This window comes from Somniosus microcephalus, chromosome 15 (genome assembly GCF_052327205.1).
Source record: "Somniosus microcephalus isolate GS21.2 chromosome 15, FLI_Smic_1.0, whole genome shotgun sequence".
Lineage (NCBI taxonomy): Eukaryota > Metazoa > Chordata > Chondrichthyes > Squaliformes > Somniosidae > Somniosus > Somniosus microcephalus.
In genome coordinates this window covers 87,524,639-87,542,808 of record NC_141001.1, presented here as the reverse complement: position 1 = coordinate 87,542,808, position 18,170 = coordinate 87,524,639, and the positions used below count along the sequence as shown (strand labels likewise).

Here is an 18,170-nt window from a genome sequence, read left to right as displayed (position 1 = left end):
AAGTTCTGTTTGGGGTTGAAATAGCTCAGTTCATATAATGCGTAAAAGAATGCTCCAGGGGAGGCTCACAAAAATCACATTTCCTATGGCTAAGAATGAAAATTAAACTTGCACGCACAATGGCCCCGATTTTCTGGCAGCTGTCGGGCGGCTTTTCATGCGGCCGGGGGCCGAAAATCGCCAAAAAAGCGGGTCGTGACCCCTCCCCCCCCCCCCGCGCCTGATTCCCCGCCCCGTCCAACTTTCGGACCGCCGTTTCTCTCCGACCCGCTTCAGTCCCGCCCGCCGCTGGCAGGACTGGCCGTCGGAACAGTAATGATCAATTATCACCTTGTTTAAGCCAATTTTAGGGTGCCCTTGCGACTTTCAGGGGTTCCCCATGCTAAACACGCCTGTGGGGAACCCCGCTGATGAAACCTGGCGTGAAGCTTGCCGGCTTGCTAGCTGTCAGCTGCAGGTCAGGGAAAGCTGCGATTTAAAGGGACAGCATTTGTATGTTGAAGGACCTTGTTGTTGCAGGTTTGGGGCTACTTCTTCAAGGCTTGGGCACAGCTGTGGAAGGTTGGAGCCTCACACACTTCTCCAATGCGATCTCCTGGGAAGCCCCTCTCGCCACCCTCACTCAGCGCTTCCTCAGCGGAGGCATCTACGAGAAGCATGGGACGCCTTTTTTTCCTTCCCTTCTTGCCATTAGAGGATCTCCAGCCGCAGAGGCGACAGCAGCAGAACCAGGAACAGCAGGATGAGCACCAGGAGCACCAGGCTGCTGCTCACTCACCTGAAGCTGCACAGGCCAGAAGGGGCCAGCGCTTGGAAGTGGCTTGAGAGCACCTTGCTGTGCTTTAGGGGGCCATGGGGACCCGTTTCTGCACTGGCAGTCCTACTCAGAAGGACTTCCATGAAGGGCTGGTTTCTCTGTTCAATAGATGGCCAACGCTGCTCCAGAGATGTCATTCTCTTATGAGCACTCACCATGTTTTCCGTACCCTGGCGAGTTATCTCCTCCATGGAGGTTGCCAACCTTTCCATGGTGATCCGACAACTGAAGAACAACAAGGCCTCAGGAGCAGATGGAATCCCCGCCGAGGCACTAAAGCATGGCGGAGAAGCACTACTGGCGCTAATTCATGAACTCATTTCTCTTATCTGGAAGGAGGAGAGCATGCCAGGGGATCTCAGAGACGCCGTAATTGTGACCATCTTCAAGAAAGGTGACAAGCCTGATTGCGGTAATTACAGAGGAGTTTCCCTGCTATCTGCCACAGGGAAAGTCATCGCAATAATCCTCCTCAATCGCCTTCTCCCAGTGGCCGAAGAGCTTCTCCCAGAGTCGCAATGCGGATTCCGCCCACTAAGGGGCACAATGGACATGATCTTCACCGCACGTCAATTACAAGAGAAATGCAGGGAACAGCACCAACCGCTGTACATGGCCTTCTTTGATCTCACAAAGGCCTTCGACACTGTCAACCGTGAGGGATTATGGAGTGTCCTCCTCAAATTCGGCTGCCCTCAAAAGTTTGTCACTATCCTCCGCCTGCTTCACGACGACATGCAAGCCGTGATCCTGACCAACGGTTCCACCACAGACCCAATTCACGTACGAACCGGGGTCAAGCAAGGCTGTGTCATCGCACCAACGCTCTTCTCAATCTTCCTTGCTGCAATGCTCCATCTCACCCTCAGTAAGCTCCCCACTGGAGTGGAGCTAATTTACAGAACAAACGGGAAACTGTTCTACCTCCGTCGCCTCCAGTCCAGATCCAAGGTTGTCCCATCCTCTGTCATCGAATTACAGTATGCAGACGATGCTTGCGTCTGCGCTCACTCGGCGGTCGAACTCCAAACCATCGTAAGTACCTTCACCGAAGCATACGAGAGCAAGGGCCTTAAACTAAACATCCGTAAGACAAAGGTCCTCTACCAACCTGCCCCCGCCACACAGTGCTGCCCCCCGATTATCAAAATCCACGACAAGGCCTTGGACAACGTGGACCACTTTCCATACCTCGGGAGCCTACTGTCAACAAGGGCAGACGTCGACGACGAAGTCCAACACCACCTTCAGTGTGCCAGTGCAGCCTTCGGTCGCCTGAGGAAGAGAGTGTTTGAAGACCAGGACCTCAAACCCGTCACTAAGCTCATGGTCTACAGGACAGCAGTGATACCTGCCCTGCTGTATGCCTCAGAGACATGGACTATGTACAGCAGGCACCTCAAAGCACTGGAGAGGTACCACCAACGCTGCCTCCGCAAGATCCTGCAAATCCATTGGCAGGATAGGCGCACCAACGTCAGTGTTCTTGCTCAGGCCAACATCCCCAGCATCGAAGCTCTGACCACGCTCAATCAGCTCCGATGGTGGGTCACATTGTCCGCATGCCCGATACGAGACTCCCAAAACAAGCGCTCTATTCGGAGCTCCGCCGTGGCAAGAGAGCCCCAGGTGGGCAGAGGAAACGCTTCAAGGACACCCTCAAAGCCTCCTTGAAAAAGTGTAATATCCCCACCGACACCTGGGAATCCCGGGCCCAAGACCGCACAAAGTGGAGGAGAAACATCTGGGAAGGCACCGAACACCTCGGCCTCTTCGCCGGGAGCAAGTGGAAGCCAAGCGCAGGCAGCGCAAGGAGCGCACGTCAACCCAAGCACCCCACCCACCCGCCCCTTCAACCACCGTCTGCCCCACCTGTGACAGAGACTGTAGGTCCCGCATTGGACTCATCAGTCACCTGCAAACTAATTTTTAATGTGGAAGCAAGTCATCGTCGGTTCCGAGGGACTGCCTAAGAAGAAGAAGATGCGTTCATGCGCCAATGACTCCACAAAGGCTCTGCTCATGGTCGCTATGGACTCCTCCATTCGCTCCACACTCGCAGCGACACTGGAGACAAAATCTGCCAGAGACTCCTGCATCTGTGCATAGAAATCCATCACCTCTTCTCTTGCGGATGGACCCAGAGGCAGAGGGTCGACATGCAGCGCAGCTGAGCTGAGCTGGCAGAGTCCTGCGCCCTCTGACGAGGATTCTCCACTGCTGTCCCTGTCTCCAGAATCTGCTGAGGCTCACTTGTGAGCTGTGAAGCACCAGGTGACAACACTACTCTATGTCCTGAAGGTCCCCCCCCCCCCCGAGGTATGAGTGTCTGCGCTGGTGCTGGGCGCGCTTACTTCTGCTGACGCTGCACCCTCAGAGGTTGGAGCTTCCTCTGAGGAGTCTGGCTGCACAGCCTCTTCCTCCTCCACAGTGGGGAGGGGGCTCTGGATGGTCCTGTGGGGGAGTAGAGGAAGGAGTTAGAGATGTGATGCCAAGGTTACATGCACATTCGAGTTGACATCTGCTGACACCTGCATCCATGCAGCCTTGGTCTCAGTGGGAGGCCTCTTCCTGCCTGACCTAGGGAAGAGGACCTCCCTGTGGGCCCTAACCCCATCCAATAATGCCTGCAGTGAAGCTTCGTCGAATTTGGAGGCAGCTCGGGGTCTGGCACTGGCCACAGCTGCTGCAGGCTCCTCTGCCATCTTGTATGGTTCGTTTGGAAGCCTTCAGAGGATGCAGTGCTTGCTATGGACCTTGAAAGCACCACGAATGATGACATCATATTGTGGGGCTTTTCTGACACGAATTGGACAATTAGCAAAGCTGCCCACATGCTGGGAATTAATTGGCCACTTGAGGGAAAATTGCGTGGAGCTGGCTGACACACTTTTTTGTGTGTCAGAAACCCCACATTCGGGGAAACCCGACCATTTCCCACACAAGCCGAAAATCGGGGCCAATGTCTTTTTAAAAATCTTGGCCTAGAAATTGAGTGGGCTTAGCGCCCATTTTGCGGCGCTAGAGGGCATTTCGCTGGACTTACAGCCGGTTTTGAAATTGACTAGGGCCCAACATCGGCGTTACACCGGTAGCGCTGCGCCGGCACCGATGACGTCATCGGTGTGCGCAGCGTCCCGGTTGCCGTGGTGACGGGCCCCAGCGCCGAAATTCAGTTGCGGCCGCCTCGCCCGTGGCAGCCGCAACTAAGACTCTGGCAACAGAGTCTTGCACGACTTTGCGCCGGTGCATAAAGGTGGAGCGGCGGCCGGCCACTTTCCCGCCGGCCGCCTGCCCGCACCTCCCTTCCCGGACTCCCCCACCCCCCCCCCCCGCGGAACAGATGCTTCTCGGCTGCGAGTCCGGCACTTCCCCGAGGTGCCGGGCTCATTTTTGTGAAGATTTTACCGGCCAGCGGGCGGGTGCAGGCAGCTCCTCCTTAACTGAAGGAGGAGGCCTGCACTTCCCGAGCCTGCCGCACCGCATCGGGCGCCGCAGCGCTGGAATAGCGCCGCAATGCGGCGCGTAGCGTCAGTTTTCAGGCGCAAACAGCCTTCAGTAGCGCCGGCAGCCGTTTGGGCGCGGCGCTACTGAATTTTTGGCGCGCACAGCGTGACTTAGCACCGGCGCTAAATTTCCGCCGTTAAGCCCCGGCGCAGCGCAACCTCAATTTCTAGGCCCTTATGTCTGTGTGAATCTAATATACATTCTGCATTTTGGGAAGAATGGGGTCAATCAGTTTTTGGTACTTATATAACCTTGCAGCATACTCATTACATGTGTTTACTGGGTTGAGTCTGTTGACCCAGAAAGTTAGATTCGTTCTAGTAGGTGAGATGAAACAGGTTTGCTACAAACATGGTATTGTGATGCCATGATGTACATATGTTGGTATCTGGTGCATTGTGTTAACTCCATCTGTGAAATTAAATCCAGCACAGTGTTGCTATTCTGCCAAGCCACCTCCAACAACAACAACAAATTGCATTTATATATAAAACCTTTAACGTAGTAAAATGTCCTAAGGCGCTTCACAGGAGCGATTACCAAACAAAATGTGACACTGAGCCACATATTAGGACAGGTGACCAAAAGCTTGGCCAAAGAGGTAGGTTTTAAGGAGCTTCATAAAGGAGGAGTGAGATGTGGAGAGCAGGGAGGTTTAGGGCGGGAATTCCAGAGCTTGGGGCCTAGACAGCGAGTCATCACGGCCACCAATGGTTGGGGTACTCCATGGTTGAACTTCAGTCGAGTAGTGCAGGATATTGGAATGAAACAGCATCTCCATATTTATGATTTTTCATACAAATTTAGCATGAAAGTCATAGCATCAAGGACAGTAGCTACCTCTTCAGAGAGGAGGGAGGCAGGTTCGTGGACATATGCTGAAGTATTCAGTAACCTGTGAAATACCTAATAATCCATACAAAATTAATTGGGGGAAAAAACTGAAAAAATATACTATAATGTACACCTCGGTCCCATCAATTTCTGTTTTAATACTGATACCATATTTTAATTTCTGTGAGTTACTTAGGTGCCCTATTTCTGCAACATATCTACTTCAAATTACATTATATAAATAGTTTAGACATAAGAGTACATAGTTTTGGATGAGCTTAAGTTTATGGAGGGTGCAAGGTGGGAAAGTCGGCCAGGAAAGCATTGAAACAGTCGAGTTTAGAGGTAACAAAGGCATGGATGAGGGTATCAGCAGCAGACGAACTGAGGCAAGGCAGAGATGGGCAATGCTACAGAGGTGGAAGTAGGCAATTTATAACAAAATAATAAATGGGAATGAGAGATCAAAAAGTTCAGTTGACTAAAAGTTGGACTTACAAAATAACTTTTAAGGAAATTATAGTTGTGGAAGATCATTGGTACAGGCCACCAAAAGTAGAGTAGACTGCAGGTTTATGACTGCTATTCCATTTATAGCCAGCACTTGATTTGACTAGCCTGTACAAAGAGGTTGCTGAACAGAGACAAGGGCCTAGAAATTCGGTGGGCTGCGCCACCGGTTAGCGCCTAAAGAGGGCACTCAGTGGCTTTAGCACCACTGACCACGCCTCCCGCAATATTTAGCTGGGGCGCTAATGGCGGTGTTAGCCTGTTGCGCTGCGCCGCCACCGATGACGTCATCGGTGTGCGAGCGCCCCGCTACTGCCCCGATCTCGATATTCGGTAGCGCCCGCCTCTGTAGCGCCGTTCGCAAATCGCGCCCGGTTCACGGGGCCCACCTGTGGCGGCAGTGGCGCAAATTAAGGTGGAGGTGCGGGGCGGCCGTTTTTTCGGCGGCCGCCTGCCAGCACCTCCGTCCCCGGCCTCCTGATCTCCCCCTGCGGCAGTGCTGGCTGTTTTCCGAGAGCCCGGCACTTCTCCTCGGTGCCGGGCTCTTTTGCTGGCACTCGCGATCTCTGATCGCGCTGGTGCAGGCCCCTCCCCCTTAAGAATGGGAGGAAGGCCTGCAGTACCGCATTGCGCCATGCCGCAGCGTGTGGTGCTGCGGCACGTTGCGCTGCGATATTCAGTTTCAGCGCCCTAAGAGGGACGCGGAGCGCCTCGAGCCTCGCCCCGTGTCCCTCTTGGGGTGTTCAAGCTGAATTTCCGGCGGTCGCAACTGCTCCGATCACTGCGCTAATTCCGGCGCCCAGGCGAGCTTGGCGCCCCATTTGTGGCTCCACCGAATTTCTCCCCCAAGATGTTCCTATGACAGGAATGGAAGGAAAACTGGAGCCCTTGCACATCTAGTGGCACCTAATTGACATGGCAGTGTGAACAAAATAATTCTAATTGTTCAGATTTCTTGATTATACACACAGGAAAAGGGTAGATTTGTAAAGTTACACACCTTGTTTTTTCATACCATTTAGCTCATGCACACCATTGATAAAAATCCTGCCCTAGAACAAGAAATCTTTGCTGACCTTGCCCAAATATGTTCCAACTTATCTTTTCTGTTCACAAAATAATCTGTTTCCACATTTGTCTCTGGAGTTCTTCAACCTGGGCCCAGCAATCATCCCTGCTACCTTTCTTGTTCCCCCCCCCCCCGAGTATTTGTAAGCATAGACATCAAAACTGGACATTGTATTGTTGGTGTTATCTAACTACTGCATTGTACAAATCCAGGATTACTTTCTCTCACTGTTACTCCAAGCATAAAAGAGGCCATTCAGTCCATCATGTCTGTGCCAGCTCTTTGAAAGAGCTATACAATTAGTCCCACTCCCCTGCTATTTCCCCATAGTCATGCAGATTTCTCCTTTTCAAGTATATATCCAATTCTTTTTTGAAAGTTACTATTGAATTTGCTTCCACCACCTTTTCAGGTAGTGCATTCCGGATCATCATAACACATCATTAAAAAAATTCTCCTCATTTTCCCCCTGGATGTTTTGCCAATTACCTTAAAAAAGTGACTTGTCTAATTCTGTTTGCCTTTTAAATTGCTACCAGGATGGTTTCAACAGCCATGAATTAACGTACTCAAATCCTGCTCGTATTCTATTTTTTATAAGGGACATTCCACCCAGTTTATATTCCAAAACCGATATTGTCATATGCATTATATACTTCTTTTATAATCTCTATATAATCTTTTTCTTCATTAAAAGCCATTTGCCAATGCTCCACTTAGAGGGATGTTTTCTGTTGTTGACTATTCATCGCAAAAAATATATGCACATTTAAGGCATGGAACATCATGTTAAACTTGCATCTACTTTCATTGAAAATAGTAAACAGCAAAAAATATTCCACTTGGTTATTCCAGATAATTCAACAAGCTCTCTGCTTCCGTACCCAGGTATTTTCTTAGATTTCAATATTGAATATATAAAATAATCTATTTATCCCTCACACCTCATTAAAAGGATTAAGAGTGGTACAGGCTTCAGGATTGTTCTATGAGCTAGTACCTCAATAAGTTACCTCTTTCCGACTTCAACCTTTGCCATTTCTTTCTAGAACTTTTATTTTTTAAAGGATTTCCAGGATAAACCAACAAGCAAACAAGGAAATCAAGCTAGTTATTGTATAGAGATGGTGATTGGTTACATTCATAGCCATATGGAATTGATAGATTTGTGGATATATGCAGTCATGTTTGCACAGGACATTGTGCGTGCTATCAGGCATGTACAGGACTTTAGAGTGTTTATGCTTAGTATGTGTCCCCTCATTTTTACTGGAGGTCTTTATCTTTTGAAGGATGAGTTATAGGAAGATAGGGAATGCACATAAAAAAGATGTAAGGCCCTTTACTGTGGAATGGGCATCTTCTTATGCAGGTGTATCAGGAGCATAGGTCACTGACAATTACTTCAAAGTGGTGAATACTCCATGTGTTGCTATGGTAACCAGGCAGTTTAATGTGAACTCACTGGTCTTCACAATGATTCAAAGGACGATTCCAAGGCACTTTAATTAAAGACACAAAATTAATCACACCGAGGTGAACTCTAAAGTGCAAGGTTTTTCAGAATTTCATATATTTGAAGTCTTCCTAGACTGTTGTTACTACATTCAGCTGTACACTATTCACATGTTAAATGACAAGGACCGCTTTTAAAGCCGATGGTGCATTGATTCACTTAATTAAGCTAAAAGAGTGGAACAGCTATAACATTTGTGCAGGAGCCAAGCTGTATTTGAAGTTGAGGTGGTCAGTGGTTGAAATCTTTCACTGATTATGATGACCCTTGATATGAATCAACTGAGCGGCCTGCGGGTGGCGCTGTCCAGGGAGAGTATAAATACTCGGGCATGGGCCCAGCTTGCGCAGGACATTCTTAACAGGAACTAGTGAAGGACACAACTAGACCGCCATGTTGTAAAACAGTTGATTAAAGCTTTGTTTAACGCTTAGACCAAGTGCCTAGTAGTTTTCTTACGTCAGCCCTGAGCCAAAACATCCAAGTGACAGACAGAAATGTTATTTATTTTTCCCCAATCATGGTTAAACATATAATCTAGCGGAGATGGCGACACACCGTTGACCAGTCCTTGTTGAGAAGTGTTAGGAATCTTCATGAGAGTGGGCGAAAGGGTGAGAAAGAGAAGGGGGAGAAATCATTAAAATTGTTGTGTTTGTACCGCTATACACGACTACATAAAATAATAAAGCAGCAGAGACTGAGAGTAACTTCAAGTGATCTTTACTGGTTAACTGGAACTTCGGCACTGACTATACAAATCGATACGCGTCTGTTATATACACTCGCAACTAAGGATGTACATCCGCAAAACAAAGTAGTCCCTTCAATGTTGTATACATTACACTTCCTCCTCCTTTAGTTTAATAGTATATTAACGCAAAATTCCTATAATTAACATACAGAGCCTGTCTTTACAGTAACCTTTTTGTTTTCTTAAAAGTAACAGAATTCAAATTCCAACATAACATTTTATTTTGTCAACAGCCCTTTTACAAGTTCAGTCTCTGGGGAGGCCTCCTCTGCCTCTCTGGGTAACGTCTCTCCAGACTCTTTTGCTTTGGGGAATGAGACTGTACAGGTACAGTTGCATCAGGTGAGCTATCAGCACAGGTAGAGCTCTCAGCTGTGGATGAGGCTGGTGCTGATGCTGATGAATCAGGAGTGTCTGTTTCCATGTCAGGTGAGTCTGGGCGAGGTATAGGGGTGTTTTCCACCTGAACATCCAGAATTTGGTTCACATGACGTCTCAAAACGTTCTCTCCCACATCCACAGTATACATCAGTGGTCCCTCTCTTGTGGATATTGTCCCTGGTTGCCACTTTTCCGTCCGGAAATCACGAGCAAGAACTGACTGCCCCACACTGAAGCTTCTTGTTGGCTTAGCATTCAAATGTTTGAACTGTTTGTTCTCTACATCACGACGTACATTCGGTTTAAGAAGGTCCATGCGAGATCTCAGGTTCCTGTTCAGAAACATCATCGCTGGAGTCTGATTAGTGGCTGCGTGTACTGCGTTCTGATAAGCAAAGAGGAAATTGTCTATCTTGTGTTGCAGTGGTAGACTCTCGCTGTACATTGCTTTGATGGCCTTCTTGAAAGTCTGTACGAATCTTTCTGCTAAGCCATTTGTAGCTGGATGGTACGGGGCAGATGTGTAGTGCTTGATTCCATTTTTCCTCATGAAACCTTGGAATTCGTCAGAGACAAATTGTCGTCCATTGTCTGTGCAGATTTGTTCTGGTAGGCCATTTCTAGCGAACATGGTCCTCAGAACTGAAATGGTCTTTTCAGATGTGGTTAATTTCATTTTAATGACCTCGGGCCATTTGGAATGTGCATCGACTGCAATCAAGAACATGGAGTCCATGAACGGTCCAGCAAAGTCGATGTGCACACGTTGCCATGGTGATGAGGGCCATTCCCATGGATGGAGAGGGGCTTGTGGTGGTGCGTTCTGGACCTTTTGACATCCTGAGCAGCTCTTTTTCAGGTCCTCGATCTGTTTGTCAATTCCCGGCCACCACACGTATCCACGGGCAAGGCTTTTCATCTTTACCGTATCTAAGTGGCCTTCATGCAGTTCATCTAGCACTCGGTCACGAAGCTTGGGAGGAATCACAACTCGTGAGCCGCACATCAGTGTTCCCCGACACACTGATAACTGCTCCCTCCTAGCTGAGAATGCTGGAAACAATGAGTCACCATGCGCTGGCCATCCCTTCACAGTGATGTCATAAACTTTTGACAATGTAGGATCATTGCGTCTTTCTCTTTCAATGAGGGAGTTTGTCACTGGTAGCTGCTCAGCTATTGTCGTGTGAAATACCTCTGCTGAGTCAACTGTTGTAGTTCTCTCTGAGGTCGGCAGTGGTAAATGTGACAAACCATCGGCGTTGCCATGTTGCTTGGTCCCCTTGTATTCAATGTCATACAGGTGAGCCCCTAGGAAGAGTGACCATCGCTGTAGCCGTTGTGCCGTCATCACTGGAACACCCTTCCTTGGGTTGAAGATTGAAATGAGAGGCTGGTGGTCCGTTAACAGTGTAAACTGTTGACCATACAAGTAGTGGTTGAATTTCTTGACTCCCCACACAAGGCTGAGGGCTTCTCGGTCAAGCTGTGCATAATTGCGTTCAGCTGTAGTCAATGATCTTGAAGCAAAGGCTATTGGTCTTTCTGAGCCGTCTGGGAACTTATGTGACAACACGGCACCAATGCCATGGGGTGAAGCATCACATACCAGTCGAATAGGTAAGGATGGGTCAAAGTGAGCTAGCACCTCTTCTGAAGTAATGAGTCTTTTACTCTCTTGAAAAGCTTGTTCACAGCTGTCACTCCACTTCCATTGTGACCCTGTCTGTAGCAGTGCATTTAGTGGATGTAACACTGTGGATAGATTGGGCAAGAACTTGTGATAGTAGTTCACCAGTCCAAGATATGATCTCAACTGAGACACATTTTCAGGTGTTGGTGCATTAATCACAGCTTCAATCTTGTCTGGAGACTTGTGTAAACCGTCCTTGTCAATCACATGTCCACAGTATGAGATTTCCTTTTTGAAAAACTCACACTTGTCTCAGTTCGCTCGGAGCCCATACTCCCGTAACCTGATGAGCACCTGTTCGAGGTTGGAAAGGTGGTCGTTGTCATTCTTGCCAGTAATGATGATGTCATCAAGATAACACTGAGTACCTGGGATCCCCTGCAGGACTTGGTCCATTGCCCTTTGCCAGATTGCAGGAGCTGATGCTATTCCGAATACCAGTCGATTGTACTGGTAAAGGCCTTTGTGCGTATTTATTGTCAGGTATTTCTTTGATGCATCATCAATTTCCATTTGGAGATAGGCCTGGGCCAAGTCAATCTTTGTGAAGCGTTCCCCTCTTGACAGGGAAGCAAAGATGTCCTCAATGCGAGGCAATGGGTACTGTACTGTGTGGAGGACTGGGTTAACAGTCACTTTAAAGTTTCCACAGATGCGCACTTTTCTTGGCTTTCCTGGTTTTGTGCTGGAGGTTTTCTTCATCACTGGAACTATAGGTGTGGCCCATTCACTCCAATCCACCTTGGACAGGACCCCTAACTGCTCCAAGTTCTCTAGCTCTGCTTCTACTGAAGGGCGAATTGCATAAGGCACTGGTCTGGCCTTATGGAACTTTGGATTTGCGTTCTCCTCAATCTTAATTTTTGCTTTCATGCCCTTAAGTGTTCCTATTCCCTTCTTGAACACTTCCTGAGAGTCAGAGAGTATTTGTGACAGTCTCACAGGAGTGGCGTTGCTGTCCTCCTTTGCTGACACAAACAGTGCTTGGATGGTGTGCCAATCCAACTGTATTTTCCTGAGCCATTCGCGTCCCAGCAATGGTGGTCCTCCATTTTCCACTACATAGAGGTTCAATTGCGGTATTTTTTGTTCTTTGTATGTCACTGTCACTTTTATTTTACCTTTGGGGCACCCTCTTTGTCCTGTGTATGTCTTTAACAGTACTTTAGTTGGCCTTAGCGGTATGTGTGAAAACAGTCGTTTGTAGTCATGTACAGAGATAAAGCTGAGCCTGTGTCCAACTCCATTTTCAGCCTAACTCCTGCCACTTCTGGAGTAATCCATATTATTCTGTGATCCTCTGTTTCTTTCACACTGTGTAGTTTCAGACAAGCCAAATCCTCTTCCTCTGAGTCTGTGTCACTTTTTTCTCTATCTGAACTGTCTCCAGTCACGTAGTGTACCTTCTTGTATCTATCTTTGAAAGGTTTCTTGTTTTCAGTCACTTGATGTACCTTTTTGTTACTCTGTATTGTATCAGTTTTCTGCTTCTTATTTGCTTTGCAGACTCTTTCAATGTGCCCTCGTCTGCCACATTGTCTGCAGTCTTTGTCTTTAAACCAACAGTCATTGTGGTCATGTGACATTTTGCCACAGCGATAGCACTTCTTTTCTTGTTTCAGTGACATTTTATTAGTTGAATATTCCAGGGATTTTTGTTGAATTTCTAAAGTGCCACGTGCTGCTGCTTCCATTGTTATTGCAATACTCAGAGCCTTCTCCAATGTGAGGTCTTTTTCAGACAGGAGCTTCTTTTGTGTGCTTTCACTTTGCATGCTACACACAAATCTGTCCCTCAATGCGTCTGATAAGCCCACTCCAAATTGGCAATGTTCTGATAATTTGCGCAACTTTGCCAAATATTCAGAAATGCTTTCATTTTTGCTCTGGTTCCGTTTATGGAATTTAAATCTTTCGGCTATGAGCAGTGGTTTGGGGCTTAAATGGTCTTGGAGTGTGTCCACTATTTGTTTGAATGTTTTGTTTGCTGGCTTTTCAGGGGTTAATAAACTATGTAGCAGCCCATATGTCTTCGCGCCCATAACACTCAGCAAAACAGTGGCTTTCTTTTCTACCTCCACTCCGTTAGCCTCACAGTACAACTCCACTCTTTCAATGTAAGTTGCCCAGTCTTCAATGCTGCTATCAAATGCTGCAATCGTGCCAATCATCGCCATTTTTTTTCCCAAACCCGTTTTTCTTTCTTTACTAGTTAGCTAGCGTCATGCAAGCCCTGTGTACTTTTCACTTGACTTACGTATCCCCTGCCTAGCTTAGCAAGCGTGCTCCGTTTTCTCTACCTTCTCGCTCCTTTCTTCCAAATTTCGGTGTCCTCTGGATGCGATGCCAGAATAGGAAGACGTAGGTTCATAATTCTCATCGCCAATTTGTTGTGTTTGTACCGCTATACACAACTACATAAAATAATAAAGCAGCAGAGACTGAGAGTAACTTCAAGTGATCTTTACTGGTTAACTGGAACTTAGGCACTGACTATACAAATCGATACGCGTCTGTTATATACGCTCGCAACTAAGGATGTACATCCGCAAAACAAAGTAGTCCCTTCAATGTTGTATACATTACAAAAATCATATATTAACAGTGAACAGTTATAAGCACAAAATTCTGTTCACTCAGTTTGTAAAGTGTAAGGGGGCAATACTCGGTTGCTTTGCGCCACCCGTTAGCGGCCTAAGGGGGCGCAAAGCAACTAGCGCCCGGACACGGCGCCGCCAACATCTTCCACGAAATTCAGCGGGAGGTTAGCGGCAGTGGTAACCGGTACCGACCTGTGGCGCTGCACCTCCGGCGATGCATCATCGCCGTGCACAGCGCCCCGCTTGCGCCCCAGCCACGACCTTCGGTAGCACCCCCTAACTTACCGCCAGAAGCCATGTCCGACAAGGCCAGGGGGATGTACGTGCAGCCGGGGCGGCGATAATTAAAGAGGAGTTGCCGGGCAGCCATTTTTTTTGCTGGCCGCCTGTCAGCACCTGCCCCCTCTGCCATCCCTGGCCCCCCCTACAACCCCCTTGAGTGCCGGGCTCTTTTGCTGGCATCCCGATCCCTGGTGGCCCAGCTGGGCCCCGGGCTGCGCTGCGCAAGGTCCCTCCCTTTTAATAAGGGGAGGAAGGCCTGCAGTACCGCGGTGCACGCGCGGCGGCACATAGTGCCGCAAGATACCCTGGTAGCATCTCAAGAGGGAGGAGGAGCGCTTCCATGGTGAAGTTAAAGCCCCAAAGGGGGCGCGACCAAATTTTTGCCCCTAAATCTGAACAGAAAATTCCATTCCCAACATGGAAAAAGTAATGGATGTGACCTTACAAATAATGGACCTGATTTAGTACAGGTAGACTATCTTTTATCCGAAAACCTTGGGACCAGCTGTGTTTCGGTTTTTGGAATTTTTCGGATTTCAGAAGGTTTTCATCTCCGTATCTGACAACAAACACTGTTGCTTAGCAACAGCTTGTAACCACTCGGGCCCTGCCTTGGAAGCGTCTCTGAAGCTGTTGCTAAGCTACAGAGACTCTTTCCACAGCCTGACTGTTTAAAAAAATGCTAGGGGAAGAAAAAAATTGCTAGGGGAAGAAAAAAACCTAACAAAACGGCTGCTGATTTCTGCCGTTAGATCGAGGTTTCCGGCTCCCCCTGCTCCGTATCTGAATTCCTTGGCTTAGCGGGGGTCTGGGGCTCAACTGCCGCCGCCAGTTGTGGGAAAGCCAGATATCGGCTGACTCCTACACTAAGCTGGCCCACAAATCAGGTTGCGGGGGGTGGGGGGGAAGAAAAGACGACTATCGGACAGGCCGCTGCAGCTATCGGACGGGCCGCTGTATTGTTGGGCTCACTCTCCCGGTACCTCCTTCACACTGCCCGGCTCGGCCTGCAATCTCCTACCCAGGAGGGTACTCTGTGACCCTCTGCCCTGCTCACAGGGAAAAGCAGAGCTCCCGGACCACTCCTGTCATGTTTGGCGCCACTCGGGTCATGTTGTGCGCACGACTTACGCTCCACGAAAAATCTTTTGGTTTTTAGAGGTTTTTGGTTTTCGGAAGTGCGGGTAAAGGATAGTCTACCTGTATTGGCATATGAATCAACAACAACTTGCCTTTATATAGCACATTTAACATAAAGGCACCTCAGATAGGCTTAACAAAACAGATCTTGAGCCAGGAAGGGAGTGGTTAGTAGGGGTGACCAAGGCTTGGTCAAAGAGATGGGTTTTGAGAAGGTTTTTAAAGGAGGAAAGGGAAGTGAAAAGGTTTAGGGAGGGAATTCCAGAGAGTCCAGAATCAGGTAATGATTTGATGAAAAGCAAGTTAACTTATGGCATTAGCTACTTAATATTTCATTTGCTTGGGATGCAGCTGAATATTGCTCATAAATATACACAGTTGTGTGATTGGAACAAACTAAAAAGAAGTAATGAGTTTGATTAAACATTCATTGAATCACATTGATTTATGGTCAGACTCATTACATTATCATACCCGTTTGTGGAAAAGTCGTCATCTTCTAATACTCATTTTACAAATTTGAAAAATAATTATGCGATGCCAATTTTGCTGTTCATAAAGGCATTTATTTAGCAATATAACACACTGCTTCATTCATTTTGTGCTATTTTTGCTTACAATTCTATGAACAAAATCTGTGTGCTAATAAAAGTTGTCTGAACCTGGTGCTTCCGCTTCATGAAGATGATTTAAGTGCATTTGTAGAACAGGAACTCCTGGCCTTGATTATGTGGAGTCTGCCTGACTGATGGGCATTTATAGCAGTACATTTCCAAGGTTGGTCTCCATTATTCCCTTTCTGTTGTATTTTAAATCCAACCCCAGTGGAGTTTCATCTAGGCTATGCATCCGAATGTTGAATAGACTAAAAGTTCTAGGAAAGGAAGACCACCCCATAAGAGGCTTGTTACCTTTTGAATATGACATCTGTAAATAATTTGTTCAAAATGGCAAATCTGAAACAGTTCCTCAGCCATTTATAAAAGCTGGTTGGATTGGGGTCCTTCTATGAACACAAAATACACTACTAGTCAATCATCAAGCTATTTGAGATTGATGATCAGGGCCACTCGGGATAAATAGAACTGAACAAGGGCTATTGGCCCGGATTTTGCGGTAGGAATAATGGTGAGGCTATCAGCGCTCACCATTATAAGGGAGTAAATCGGACAGCAACTTCTGACGTCTGCACATGCGCAGCTGAGAGCGGAAATCAGGAAGTTGCTGTCCAGGTTGCCCTGCTCCTTCACAAGCTTCACTACACCGCTACCTCGCCGAGAGCTTCAGCATTCAAGCACATGAAGGGCGTGAAGTTGGGGTACGTACCCACTATATACCCGCTAAACACACCAGAAAATGTTAGGGCTTGTCCAGTCAAGTGTAAGTGCATTTTTAATGGCCTGATAAGTCTTAATTACTGCCAAACAACCTCTCTGGTATTTAAAATTTACTTTTACAAGTGTGGAGTCTCATTCCTTCAGATTTAAATTATTGTTGGAGATTTAAAAATTATTTGTTTTTCTTTTACTTTCTGTTTCTTTTATCTCTCTCTCTTAATCCCATCTTTTTTTCCCTCTCTTTATTTCACTTTCTGTACATGATTTTACATTGAATTAAATATTTTAACTTACACTTTCTGGTATAGACTCTACGGCCGCGATTTTACGAACCTTGGTTGGGTCCATGGCGGGTGATGTCGTTGGTGGGTCCCGACCCCGCTGCTGTCTCCATCCCGCCCTCTGAAATTAATTTCTCCTGATTGGGCTTGTTAAGCCCACCCAGCGCGTTTTCCGGCCAATTAGAGGTCTGGTGACGTCATTTGATGATCATCAGCCGGTTTCCTTAAAGGGACCATGGCCAAATTTATTTTGACATCTGTGCTGTCAGTGTTCTACAGCACTGAGGTGCTGCAAAAACTGACAATCACTGCACAGAGGTGCAGGGTTGCACCCAGGCTCTCCCATGACTCCCTCCATATGCTTATGGAGGGAGTTACAGCACGCAGGGAGATCCTCTTCCCTTCCCATGGGCGGAAGAGACCTCCCCAGGAGATCAACACAGCCTGGTTGCACATTGCAGAGGAGGGCACAAGCAGGGATGTGGTCAGGAGGATCTGGGTGCAGTGCCGCAAACCTTTCAATGATCTCAGTAGATCACAAAACGTTAGTACAATATCTCATCCTGCTGTGGCTCTCATCACATCTCCATCACTCTTCCTTCCGTACCCTACTCTTGCACATCCTTACTCACACCAACTTACCTTGCACCCCCACCCATTCCTCTCTATCTACCTTATCACATCCCCATCTCACTACCACCCTTCACACTCACCCTCATCCTAGTGCAATCATACCAACTAACAACACACAAGGGTAGGCACTTGAGTGTTTTATGCAATGTTCATGTCAAGTTTCTGTTAATGTGGTGTCAAACATTGAAACCTTTATTTTCAACACTTTGCGCTCTTGGACAGATTTGTGTGCACCTTTGGAAGTGGCTTAGTGAGTTGCAGTGAATGGTGAAACATAACGGTATCCCCCCCGCAAAGGTGGTGAGTGTGAAAGGAATGGCTTGGGGTATTGTAGGGATGCTTTATGGTGTTGGTGTGGGGTGGTGCCAACCTGGCGCATTGTGTGGCAGCCAGCGTGTACAGCGTCAAGTGAAGTAAATCTGGCCATGGTGAGACCATCCCTGGCCTCCCGGGAACAATGTGGTCGGGTGCTGATGCCCTGTGTCCTGTGCAGTTGATTGCGGAGAAGGTTGATATTGTTGTTGGTACTGCTGGTGTGCCTGGTGCTGCTCGTTTTGATGCTGATCGTAGTGGGATTCTGAGGACCAAGGTGAGAGATTTTCATGGGCACTTATGCTGGTGGAATAGATGGCAGGTGAAGTAGAGATGATAGAAGCGATCTGTCAATGGTCGGAGAGGTAATGAGGTCAGACTGGATGGAGACTTGTATAAAGACTTGCAGCATTCTGAATCTTTAGTGTAAATGCAACTTAGAGAAACTAGTGGTTAAGGAAACATGTCTCAATCAGCTGGGAGCTTTGACTTGACATTTGAAGC

At 47.6% G+C, this 18,170-nt stretch overlaps 1 protein-coding gene across 1 annotated transcript in view; it reads left to right on the top strand.

Annotated features, from left to right (window-relative positions):
- Positions 1-18,170, top strand: part of cstpp1 (centriolar satellite-associated tubulin polyglutamylase complex regulator 1) — a 468,108-nt gene that overhangs the window by 254,469 nt on the left and 195,469 nt on the right. The window lies entirely within an intron of this gene.